This window comes from Myodes glareolus, chromosome 2, assembly GCF_982192425.1.
Source record: "Myodes glareolus chromosome 2, mMyoGla1.1, whole genome shotgun sequence".
In the NCBI taxonomy this organism is placed as follows: domain Eukaryota; kingdom Metazoa; phylum Chordata; class Mammalia; order Rodentia; family Cricetidae; genus Myodes; species Myodes glareolus.
The window spans coordinates 131,665,369-131,678,632 of NC_142027.1; the positions used below are offsets into that span (position 1 = coordinate 131,665,369).

At 46.0% G+C, this 13,264-nt stretch overlaps 1 long non-coding RNA gene across 1 annotated transcript; it reads left to right on the top strand.

Moving 5' to 3' along the window:
• The first annotated feature begins 107 nt into the window (after window positions 1–107).
• LOC125411241 (uncharacterized) lies at window positions 108–3,193 on the top strand. Its single transcript, XR_015737322.1, has 3 exons — window positions 108–599; window positions 914–2,660; window positions 2,839–3,193. It is a non-coding gene; the product is annotated as an uncharacterized LOC125411241 (long non-coding RNA).
• Window positions 3,194–13,264: the final 10,071 nt, after the last annotated feature.

A 13,264-nucleotide genomic window follows, 5' to 3' on the forward strand; every position in this document is an offset into this window, starting at 1 on the left:
ACCGCGCCTTGCCGCGCCCACTTCCGGAAGGTCCGGGTTAGACGCCCGGCGATCCTTAGAGCGCCCCCCCCTGGTGGTGTAGAGCAACGCAGGGAGGCTCCGAGCACACGCCCGCTTTCCTGGGCATTTGAATGGCCGGGCAGCCACGCCCATGGGCTCCTTGGAGCCCCACCCAGTTCTTTAGAACCTGAGTGGACGTACTTAAGCTCCGCCCACCGGCCCTGTGCAGCCTCCCTATGAATTTGGTCTTTTGACGCCGCTAACTCCCATCGAGACCGTGAACCAGGCTAGGTCGCCCCAGATCTAGCTTTCCCCAAGCTCAGTGCCACAAATCTCCGCTCGGGTATCCAGGAGTCCCGTCCCGGAACCCGTAATCATCCTATTAGCTGCATCCCAGGACCCGCCCACGGTCCTGCACATACTTAAACTGCAAGCCCCGCCCCATATTCTTAGAAGCCCCGCCTCTGTCAGGGCCTGCTCACGCCTCTCACCCACGCTCCATCCCTCCCACTACTGTCCTGAATCACAACCCGGGACACCGTGGCCGCCCTTGGGCTGCGCCACACCTACCAGAGAGAGCTAATGACTCGATACCTCAGGTAAGGCAGTGAAAACTCCGTGCTAAAGTCCCGCAATAAGTCGAGAGTACGCGGATTCCAGTTCCAGCCCTGTTATCAGATGGAGTGGCCCAGGGCACAGTTTCCTCACCTCTTTGGGTCTCGGTTTTCTAATCTTGAGTGTGAGGTTATCCCATTATTAGCCAAAGCCTTTCAGAAATATCAAGCTTTGAAATATTAAGATCTAACTGGGTGCAGGGAACTGGGCCAGCCTAGGAGTTGGGTTATTTATTTCCCAAAGCTAGGCATCTTTACAATTCACAGGGAGACAAATTTTCACTTTGTTTCAACCCCAGAAATGTCCGAGAACCCGGGGTCGGTGCTCAGCCCTGAATTCCGTGTTGCAGAACCTGGATTAAACTGCCAACTCAAAACAGGAACTGGGTGTGGTTGAGCATGCCTTTAATCCCAAGCAGAGGCAAGTGGATCTCTCTGAGTTTGAGGTCAGCCTGTCTACATAACCCCAGGATAGCCAGGGTTATGTAGACAAACCCTGTCTCAAAAAAACAAAAATCAAAATTAAAAAAAAAAATCAAGCAGTGTGTGTGTGTTGTATAAATCAAGATCTACCAGAACCAAACAGCTTTCCCGGCAAGTTTTTACTCTGCAATGCTCTACTTTTAAAGATGCTTATTTATTTTATATGCATGCACCGGTGTGCATGTATGCACTACATGCAGTGCCCTAGCAGGTCAAAGGAGGCTGCAAATGGCTGGAACTGGAGTTACAGGGAGTTGTGAGAGGACCGCTGTGGGTGCCGCGGACCAAACTGGCGTCCTCTGAGAGAGCAGCAAACGCTCTTGACTGCAGAGCAGCTCTCCAGCCCCAAAGCTTGGCGTCTTTACCTGTGACATGGAAATGACAGCAGCCCCTCCCTGACAGTGCTTAGTTACTGACTTGTGGCACTTGCGCTGTGACATTCAGTAGTATGGAGAATAGGTTTTGTTTGCCTCTAAGGGGCCGATGCTAAGAGGAGGGACTTGTTATTCCATACCCAGCAAGCTTTGCTACTCCACTTAAGTGAGATAGAGGTGGTAAAGTTCCTGAAGTATGGTGATGCGGAAAAACCAGTTGCGCTTGTTATGATCCTTTATTTAATTAAAAGAGGGCATAGATTATGGAGGCCGAGTGAGTCGGGGAGAATGAAGAGCAACAGACTGGAAGAGAACTGAGAAATATTGTGAACATTGGCCATGCCTTCGGAAACAAGCTATCCAACCCTCCTCCATCACTTGCATACAGCAGGTGCTAAGTGCCCCACGGCACAGAATTGTTAGAATTAGAAATGCTTTCAACAACCCTGTGGCCATAGAGAGCCTCTCAAAATCTAGCTAGAAAGGTGAAGAAACAAAGAATCGGAGACATTGACTTGCCTAAGGTTACCCTGCACGGACCAGGTGGAATCCACAGAAATCTAACTGCACAGCTTGCTCTTAGCTGGTTAGTCATTACCCTAAACTGCCTCAGAGGTAGTGGCCAAAACAGAAAACAAAACAAAACAACAAAAACAAAAATAAACCACATGAGCTTTGGATTTTGACAGGCAGGTTTAATTCAGACTTAACTTAGTCACTGTCTGACAGATAATAGACAAATCATTTCCCCTCATCTTATTGGTGTGCGAGTGTGTGTGATATATATATGCACCTATGTGTGCAGGGTGTGTGTATGGGGAAGTCACAAAAGGACATTTACAGTGCTCTACTGATGTCCACCTAATTCTCTTGAGACAGATTATCTCACTTAACCTGAACTTGGGCTGACAACCTTGAGCAAGCCCAGCAGTTCTCCCTCCAGCACCAACAGTGCAGGGGTTACAGGCAACCACAGCTGTCACCAGCATCATCTAACAGGGTACTAGGGACTTGAACTCGCACAGCAGGTGTTCTGACCTGGTGAGTCATTTGCATGGTCCCAGTTCCCTTCTTTTTCTATTCTATAGATGGAAATGCAAATGCTTACTTCAGGAAGTGATTTGGAGGAATTAAGAGTTTGGGGTTCTGTTGTTGGTGACATGGAGGATTTAAGCTTGAGCCTCTACCAGTGAGTTCTCCCCAGTCCTCCCAATTTAATTACCCCTCTCATCAGTATTGGGGGAGGGTTGAGCTCAAATGTATGTGCCAGGGGATAACATTGGGAGTCACACCCCATCTTATTTTTTGAGACAAGGTCTCTCCATAAACTTGGAATTAACCAATTATTGGCTACTATTGTGGAACAGTTTTCTCCAAGATTGAAACACTCCATCCTGCAGGGAAGCTCTTCAAAGAAGGAAGATAAACAACTCAAAATAATTTCAGGAAGTCCCTGAAACTGACCAGTTTCAAGAAAGTCTTTGACACCAGACCGGCTGCCTAGGAGAAACAGAAACCATGCCATCTGGCAGGAAAAGCTTTAGAACAACTGGGGCACCTGGAAACAATCCTCTCCAACCTGCTGAGCAACCTGCCTGTTCAGTGTGCACAGGTTCTCAGATTTTATGAGCCGCCACCCATGTTGGGGCGGACTTTGGTGATACAGCTGTCTTTAAGTGATTTCCATTTCTGTAGGCAATGTCTCACCCACACACTGTAAGTGACCCCAGTAAAACTCATTGGTTTACGAAACTGGACTTTAGTAGTATCTGTACTTTGGTATGTCATGGTTCCTCCCTATCTGTGGTGCATAGACATATATGTTGTGCCTCCCCAGGAAAAGTTTTGTTGCACAACAGCTAGACTGGCTAGCCACCCAGCTCCAGGGGTCTCCCTCTCTTCATATGCCCATATCTGGGTTATAAGTGTGTGCCACAAACTTACCTTTTTGCATTGGTCCTCATACTTAAACTATCAATCCATCTGCTGCCCCATCATTCTTCGAGCACTGAAACTGAAGGTATCTGATGACAGCAAATTCCCAAGGTGACACTACCACAGCACCTGTCTCAAGGACGTCCTTTCCCCGCTGCCCATTTCTGTCCCTGCTTTTATCCCTGAATTGGTGGGGAGGAGACTTGTTGTATGGAAACATGTAAAGCCAGAAGCAGTGTCACCTCATACCTCCCTCCACATCTGCCCCACATGTGGCTAACTAGCTGCTCCTCCAAGAACAGCAAGAAAACTGTGTAACCCTTTGCTGTGAGAAAGCTCTACCACCTCACTGCAGCTCAGCTGACAGTAATTCCTGCGTGGACCTGAAAGAAACCTTCAGTCTGTCCATACTGGCCCTATGGGAAGGGATTTAGGTCCAGGTAAGGATGCTATATATTTTGCTGCCCTTGAAAGCTGGTGGTACCTCAAAATGAGAGATATTTAAGTGATGAAAAATAGAAATGAGTCCTAAACCATGAATAGACAGGTACCAACTCATGGACCAAGGTGACTCTCAGGGCCTGCATACAGAGACTTAGAAGATAATTTTTCTGTAGTAAATGGGGACATGAGTCTTAAGTTGCCAGGGCAACTGGAAGCTAATGAATTAACCCCCAGGAAAGCATTGCCAAATAATGGTGATGATGATGATGCTATATAGATAAACAGACAAGAGAAAGACAGGAAGCCTGAGTAATCCCAGAGGGTATGTTTTCTAACTGACATTGACCGGTGGAAGAGCTCAGAGACGATTAAAATTCATCCTACAGTGACCAGATTACTGCTTTGGATATTTTGCTCTGCAAAACAAGCAAAGAACTGAATAAGTGACTGAACTAAACATAGGGAGCTTTTCCTCCCTCCCCCCGCCAAGGCTGAGGGTTGAACCACATGCTATTGTAATCTACCACTGAGCTATACGTTCAGCCCTAGATCCTTTTCTTTTGTTATTTTTTTAGAGCATTATAGAGTCACTTGTAGGTGTAAGAAACAATATGTACAAATCACATGGAGCTTCAGATGTTTTCTGACAAAACTATAATATAGTTACTAGAAATCTGTCATTGATATTGACATAATTAATAAATTATAGAAAATACTCCCATCCCCAAGGGGGTCTCCTCTGTCACATTTAAGCACATCTATCCTACATCCCACCCCCTTCACTGCCGGTCACCACTCACAGGGTCTACATTCCTAAAATTTTGACTTTCCAACACTATCATAGAAATGGAATCATATAATCCATAACCCATAGGTACCTTCTTTACACCCAGAACAAATCCCCAAAGGCACACCTGAATCTCTGCACATATAAATAGTGGGTCCCTTCTTAGTGCTGAGTAGTGTTCTGATATATATATATATATATATATATATATAATATGTATATATTACATACTTTCAGTATGTAAATATTAAAAACATTCGAGTGTTGAGGACTGGAGAGGTGGCTCAGGGGTTAAGAGCATCAACTGCTCTTGCAGAGGACCAGGGTTCAGTTCCCAGCACCCACATGGCAGCTCATAACCACCTGTAACTCCAGTTCCAGGAGATCTGATGCACACACATGGTGCACAACGTGCACATAGGCCAAACACTCATACATGTTCAAGACACATATATAAGCCTGGGGCTGGAGAAATATCTCAGCTGTGAAGAACACTGACTGATCTTCCAGAAGACCCAGATTTGATTCACAACACACACAGGATGGCTCACAACCGTTTGTAATTTCAGTTGCCTAAACTCTCTGAGCTTTGCTCTTGCCATTTATGAAATCAGGGATAAAACAGTCCTCGGTGAGAAACCTTGTCTCAAAAAAAAAAAAAAAATGGGCATGGTGGCACACACCTTTAATCCCAGCACACTAGGGAGGCAGTGACAGGTGGATCTCTGTAAATTTGAGGTCTACCTGGTCTACACAGTGAGTTCCAGAAAACCCAAAGCTATATAGAAAGACCCTGTCTCAAAAAAAAACAAAACAAAAACAACAACAACAACAAGAACAACAACGAAAAAGATGGAGAATGAGGAAGACATTCAAAGTTGGCTTCAGATTGGAGCTGTGCCTGTTGACACACACATGATACCAATATCTGAGAGGCGGCTGCTGGAGGATCACTGCAATTTTAAGGCCAGCCTGATCTACGTGGGAGTTCTAGACCACTAGGGCTACATTCTGTCAAGAGCCTGTTCTGGAAATAAATAAGATATGCATGGTGGCTCAAGCCTGTAATCTCAGTACTTAGGACGTAAAACAGGAGGATCAGGAGTTCAAGGTCAGCCTTTATCACGTAATGATTTTGAGGCCAACCTGGGCTACATGAAACCCTGTCTCAAGAAAGCATGTGTCTGTGTCCCACTTGTATGCCCAGTATGTGTAGGGACCAGAGAGTATCAGAGCTCCTGGAACTATAGTTACAGATGGTTTTGAACCACCCTATGGGTGCTGGGAATTGAACCTGGGTCCTCTTGAAGAACAGCCAGTGCTCTTAACCGCTAAACTATCTTTCTAGCCTGTTTTTAAAAATATATTCTTTTTTTTTTTGGTGGTGGGGGGGAGTTTGAGACAGGGTTTCTCTGTAGCTTTGGATCCTGTCCTGGAACTTGCTCTTGTAGACCAGGCTGGCCTCGAATGCAAAGATCTGCCTGCCTCTGCCTCCTGAGTGCTGGAATTAAGTCATTTTTTATTTTTTAATTACATGTATGTGTGTGAGTATGTGCGTATGTGTGTGAGTATGTGCACATGTGTGCAGGTGCTCTCTGAGCTACCTGATGTAGGTCCTGAGAACTGAACTCAGGTCCTCTGGAAGACAAGTCCCTGCTCTAAACCAAGGAGCTTTTTCTGAAGCCTGTTTTGTTTTATTTTTGAGACAAGATCTCACACAGCCTGGGCTGGTCCTCACCACACAGCTAAGACTGGCCCTCACCACACAGCCTGGGTTGGCCCTCACCACACAGTCTGGGCTGGCCCTCACCACACAGTCTGGGCTGGCCCTCACCACACAGTCTGGGCTGGCCCTCATCACACAGCTTGGGCTGGCCCTCTCACACTCATACGAGGTAATTCACTCAGAGAGACCAGTATTAACTCCTCCATAGGCAATGCCCCATGACCTACCTGGCTTAAGACCTCCCCCGCTTTTTAAAGTTATACTGAGTTCCTGCACAACTGTGCTGGGGTCCAGGCTCCCAGCACATGAAGCTTAGCATGTGAATTCACAAATGTGGTGTCCATGAACAGTGAGGATCAAGCATGAATGTATGTGGACATATATGGAACTCCTTTCACTGTGGAGTCACCTTGGCCGTGCATCAGGGGGAGACAGGCAAACACATTTCAGTGCTCTCCACTGGAGATGTCATCAGAGGTACAAAGTGTGGCTGGGGGCTGGGGGCAACTCCCAGGCCCCAGCCTCTGCTCAGCCCCACAAGAAGTCAATGTCTCTGGCTTTTAAGTGTCCATGACTCCTGGAAAGGGCCATGACTCAGTCAGAACATGGAGCGTAGTATTAGGCTGCTGTCTGTGAGGGAGAGTAGTCCCAGGCTACCAGAAACTATGGAAGTCTCTTAAGCAGGAAACAGAAAATAATTTTGTAGAGGAGTATTTATTATTTAATGATGTACAAAGATCTTCCAGATGTGCTAGATAAAGAGGTGGTCAGGAAAGAAGGAGTCTAGTTTTTATAAAACACAAAGTAATTGGAATTATTTTATTTGGGGCATATTAGCCAGTATTCCATGGGGAGAGGGGATCAATGAGCTAGACAGACAGGTAGATGACAGACAGACAGATAGGATACATTTTTGTTTGTTTGTTTGTTTTTGGTTTTTCTGAGATAGGGTTTCCCTGTTACTTTGGAACTCACTCTGTAGACCAGACTGGCCTCAAACTCACAGAGATCTGCCTGCCTCTGCCTCAGAGTGCTGGGATCAAAGAAATGCTGCACCACTGCCTGGAAGGATAGATAATTTTTTATGAAGTTTCTCTTACCTGAAGCTGAAGAACCCCACACTCTGCCACCCTCCTTGGAGACTCAGGAAAGCTAACTTCTCAAACTCCTGAGAACCAGACAACCAAAATGGAGCAGATTCACATTCAAGTGAGAAGGCCCAGGAACCAGAAGCATCAAGGACACAGAAAACTGAAGTTCTAGCCCAAAGAAGCAGAAGGAAACCAAGCATGATGGCCCAGGCCTATGATCCCACTACAAGGGAGGTAAAGACCCAAGGATCATCTTTGCTACGTAATGAGGTCAGCCTGGGCTATATGAGACCCTATCTCACAAACAAACAAAACCCAGGGAGATGGAGAACTCCAACCCCCCTCAGCCTTTTGGTTCAGGTTCTTTGTGGGCTGGATATGTGCGCCTGTGTGGGCAGATCACCCACTTGACTCCATCCACCATTTAAATGCTTATCTTTGGCTGGTGGCACACACTCTTCACCCAACACTAGGGAGGCAGATGGAGGCAAGTGGCTCATAAGTTTCAGGGCAGCCTAAACCCATTGCCTCTGGAAACCCCCTCACACACACACACAGAAATCATATTTAATCAGCTACCTGGACATCAATTGTGTGGTCAAGTAGACATACAAGATCAACCATGATGATGGGTAAACTTCCTGTGCCCACTTCCTGTTCTGTATTTTCTCATTTTCCTGCAAGTGTGAGTGGTTGGCTACGATATGGGAAAAGAATTCCTTAAAGTCACGGTCCTAAGCCCAGTGTTGCCATTTGGCAGCAAAGGTTTAGAGCGGTGGCTCTCAACTGCAGGTGCCTCGCTTCCTCCTTCCCTCAAGTGCCAGCCTGTGATATTTAGAGACACTTTGGTTGCGGCAGGCAGAAGAGTGGGCCTGGATTCTAGAGAACAGAGCCAGGAATGCTGTTTAGACAGTCTACAGTGTGGAGGATTGTCCCACAAATAAGTGTTCGGCCCCAAACATTGAGAAACCCTGGCCATTCAGATGTATGGAACCTTACTGAATCTTACTGGATAAGGAACTTTGAAGAAAAAAAAAGCACCAGCTATGCTTAAGCATGGGGGTCTGCACTGTCTGCTCTACAGCACAGAAAACAGGCTTCCAGTGTGGAAAGGACTTGAGAACATATAGTTGTCCTATCTTGTGCAGTTAAGGGTCCCACAGCAGAGCAGACAGGATGCCTCAGCAAACAGAGGTGTTTGCACACAGGCCTGAGGACCTGAGTTCTCTCCCCAGATCTCCAAGTTGGCAAGAGAGAACCGAGTTCCACCAATGCCCTGTGGCATGGATGAGCCTATACTTACATACAAGTGATATTAAGGAATTAATTTAAGAAAAGAAAGTGTTGGGGCTGGAGAGATGGCTCAGAGGTTAAGAGCACTGACTGCTCTTCCAGAGGTCCTGAATTCAATTCCCAGCAACCACATGGTGGCTCACAGCCATCTGTAATGAGATCTGGTGCCCTCTTCTGGCCTGCAGTCATACATGGAAGCTGAACACTGTGTACATAATAAATAAATCTTTAAAAAAAAAAAGAAAAGAAAAGAAAGTGTTGCCAGGCATGGTGGTACATGACTTGAACCCTAGCACTTGGGAAGAAGACACAGGGTTTTCTTTGTTCTTTTTTTTTTTTTTATCTCAATTGTTCGATTTTACCAATAAAGACTTGAAGCCAGATGCTGCGGTGAAAACCAGCTAGCTCAGAGAGGCAGAGAAAGCACCCAGCTGACATTCCTCCTCAGTGGACGGCCCAGAAAGAAAGTTTTCTCCTACACTGTCTCAAACAAAACTCCTCAAGCTAAAGGTCCTTCCCTTCTACCCTTCCCTTCTACTTCCTGTGCGTCTCTCTCTTTATCCTCCTGACTCCCTCTTGCTCTCTGTTTTTTTTTTTTCCTGTCAACTGGTTGCTAGGTCCACCTCTTGACCTATGGTTGTATTTTATTTAATCCTTTTTACAATGTTCAAGCAGAAAGCTCTTGTATTAAAGGGGTGTGATAGGGCTGAGCCACACACTATAACTAAAAACAGATTTTTGTAGTAGAAGCATAACCTCAGGGTTCATCAGGTAATCAAATATCCTGCAACACAGGTAGATCTCTATGAGTTCATGGATAACATGGACAACATAGAGAGGACCGAGTCAACTAGGGTTATGTAGTAAGGTTGTCTTAAAATGTGAAGCTGGACAATAGTGGTTCATGCCCTTAATCCCAGCTCTTGGGAGGCAGAGGTAGGCAGATCTCTGAGTTCTAGGTCAGCCTGGTCTACAGAGCGAATTCCAGGACAGCCAGGACTACACAGACAAAACTTGTTTTAAAAAACAAAAACAAAACATGAGTATGACAAGTTCAGAACCAGGCTGGGCTACACAGGGAGATGTTATCTCAAAAAAATTTGTATTTCTGATATTAGAACCCAAATTCTTACCCTCCCCGGTGCCCAGTTGCTGAGTTGTTACTATACTGTTATTTTTGTGAAAACTTTTCAGCACAAATAAAAGGAAAGAATCCAATGACCAAACTCGCCGTGGTCACTGCTGCTGGGTGGCAGTGGGAACAACAGCTGGGGTCACCGAGCAACAAGGTGATCATAATGAGTCTAGGCCCTCTGGAAAAGTGGTTTGAAAAGCTCCCCTGTTCTGTCAGGGCTTGCTTCTAGCCACACGCACCAAAGATTCAGATGTGAGATTATCTGTTTCCTATTCAAGTGAAGTGTCACTTCGCTTTGCAAAAGGTGAGAAAATAGCTTTCCCAAAGAAAACCGCTGTGGGAGCATACACACTTGGCATCGTGGATTTTCTTGTCACCAACAGTGTTATTAGCAGGAAAGGGTGGCCTGCCTTCTCATTCTGTCACCAAGTGCACACAAATTCCCTTAAAGGAATAGTCATATCTTTCATTCACACAAATGATCTCTAGTTTCCACCTATGCCAGGCTCCACTGAGCCCAACTCCACATTATAAATGACAAAACAAAACATCAAAAACCAGTGGGCTTCTCTCACAAATGCCAGGCTTTTCTCGTGCATTAGGAGATCCCTGGCCTTGCAACCCAGACAGGTTCTACTGACTCCTATTCATGCTAGAAATGAACTACAAGGGCTGGGAAGCTACAGAAGGGCTAGTCATGGGTGTGATTTGTAGAGTCAAGCAGGCTGCTCTGGCCTCAAAGTTCCAGCTCTCCCACAAATTATCTGTGGGATTCTGGGCACACTGTGAGATTTCAATCCATTTAGTCAATGACTTGGGGCAGCAAGCCCTAGAGCATGGTCTTGTCTGCATACAACACAGTTTAAAAGCTGAGGGAGAGGGTGGCATGCTCTCTCTTGCTCTCGTGCGCTCTTGGATGGTCAGAGTGGAGCAGATGGCAGAGAGACAGCTTGTGGTTGGCACTCTTTACCCCTGGGCAGAATGGCTGGACAAAGAAAGCTGGATCAGTGGCGTCTGATTTGTTCTGTGTCTGTGAGTTTGTCTTTTCACTGCACCCCTTCACAATTTGGTTATTAAACTTTTGTGGGTTCTCACGTCATCTGGCACCCCATGTTGGGCGCCATTTGTAACTGGAGGTTTCTCTCCCACCTGCCAATTCCTGAATAACCACTCTATGACTTAAATACAAACTGTTTGGCATATTAGGTCAGGCTTATTATTAACTAGCTCTTACAACTTAAATTAACCCATTTCTATAAATCTATATTTTACCATGAGGCTCATGGCTTGTTACCTCACATCTTTCTTCCCCAGCAGCTGCTGGCATTTTCCCCAACTCCACTTTCTTTCTCCCTGTATTCAGCTTGACTTTCCCACCTATATTCTGCCCTGCCATACACCAAAGCAGCTTATTAGTCAATGGCAATAAAACATATTATCCAGCCTGGTGAGATGGGTTGGAGAGATGGTTCATCGGTTAAGAGCACTGCCTACTCTTCCAGAGGTCCTGAGTTGAATTCCCAGCAACCACATGGTGGCTCACAACCATCTGTAATGAGATCTGCTGCCCTCTTGAAGAAGAGACCTGGTCAGTCGTCCTCATCAACTTAGATCATGAAATCCAATATGGACAAGTTCAACAGAACTGACTTATATGGGCTGCCCATGCATGCTTCAGCATTTCCAGGGCATAAATTTCATTTTATTTTCACAATAAAACATATTTACGGGCTGGAGAGATGGTTCAGTGGTTAAGAGCACTGTCTGCTCTTCCAGAGGTACTGAGTTCAATTCCCAGTAACCACATGATGGCTCACAACTATCTGTAATGAGATCTAGTGCCCTCATCTGGCCTGCAAGTATACACGCAAACAGAACACTGTATATGTAATAAATAAAGATTAAAAATAAAACATATTTACATAGCCAGGCAGTGGTGGCACAAGCTTTTAATCCCAGCACTGTTATTTCAAGGCCAGCCTGGTCTATAGAATAAGTTCCAGGACAGAGTTAAAAAAAAAAATCTACACAGAGAAACCATGTTCCGATAAACAAACAACAACAAAACAAAACAAAAAACCCCACCACATTTACAGCACACAGAGGGGCATCCCACATCATCATGTAGCAAGTTTGAGACTCTACTATGAATCAGTATATTTGCTATTTTATACTATAGTGTATATGCATAGTTTGTGTTGTAGAGGATCAAACCCAGGGTCTTATGTGAGCTAGGCAAATGTTCTGCCATTGAGCAGCACCCCCAATTCTGGCTATTGTTTTGTTTGTTTGTTTTTTGTTTTGTTTTTCAAGACAGAATTTCTCTGTGTAGTCCTGGATGTACTGGAACTTGCTTTGTAGACCAGGCTGGCCCTGAACTCACAGAGATCTGCCTGTCTCTGTCTCCTGAGTGTGAGGATTAAAGGCGTGTGCCATCACCACCTGGCTTTAGCTATTGTTTTTATTTCTCTTTCAAATCCTGTAATTTTTCATTTGTTCTTCTCAATACTTCTGCTGGGGACATTATAGTAGATTACAAGAACAGTCATACATTTTCTCTGTTTCTCTTTCTCTCTCTCTCTCTCTCTCTCTCTCTCTCTCTCTCTCTCTCTCTCTCTCTTTTTCCAAGACAGAGTTTCTTTGTGTAACAGCCCCAGCTGTCCTGAAATTCACTCTGTAGACCAGGCTGACCATGAACTCACAGAGATCCACCTGCCTCTGCCTCCCTAGTGTTGGTATAAAATGTGTGTGCTGCCACCACCTGATCAGTCACATATTCTAGTCCCGTGTGACGTGCTGTGGTCAGTGTGGGCATGAGCAGCTATGACACAGGCCTGAGCTAGGAAGAAGCCCGGGATAAACTGTGGGGCAATGAGAATCCTGCGGCCCAGATGCACTCTGCCACCTCAGCACACAGACGTCCACTGCTGGACACACGAGGGAGGCCACCCTACATCAGTTAGCACAAGTTAATCTACCAGCTGACCAGATGCAGAGCAAATACACAGCTGCTGAGCCTGTCCTCAGAATGGTGGTTCAACGGTGCATCCTGCTTAAAGCCACTGACAGCGGGAGGAGGCTCGTCACACCGCAGCAGATAAGTGATACACAGACCTTATTCTTCTGCTCTACAGACCAGGAAACTGAGGCTCAGAACAGCTTGCAATGCCACGAGGCACCACACAGGGTCAGCCCTTCTGTCATCTGCAGGCTCCCGGAGCAGGACAAGGGCGAATGAGAGAGATGACGGGCTGTGCCCACCACCGCAGCACACCAGCCTGCTGACCCAGGCCGTGACCTTGGCCTCATTAGCCTGTGTGACCGCCACCAGCTGCTCTGAAGCCCTATAGAGATTACACAGCTGGTGCAGGCTTGGAGCCCC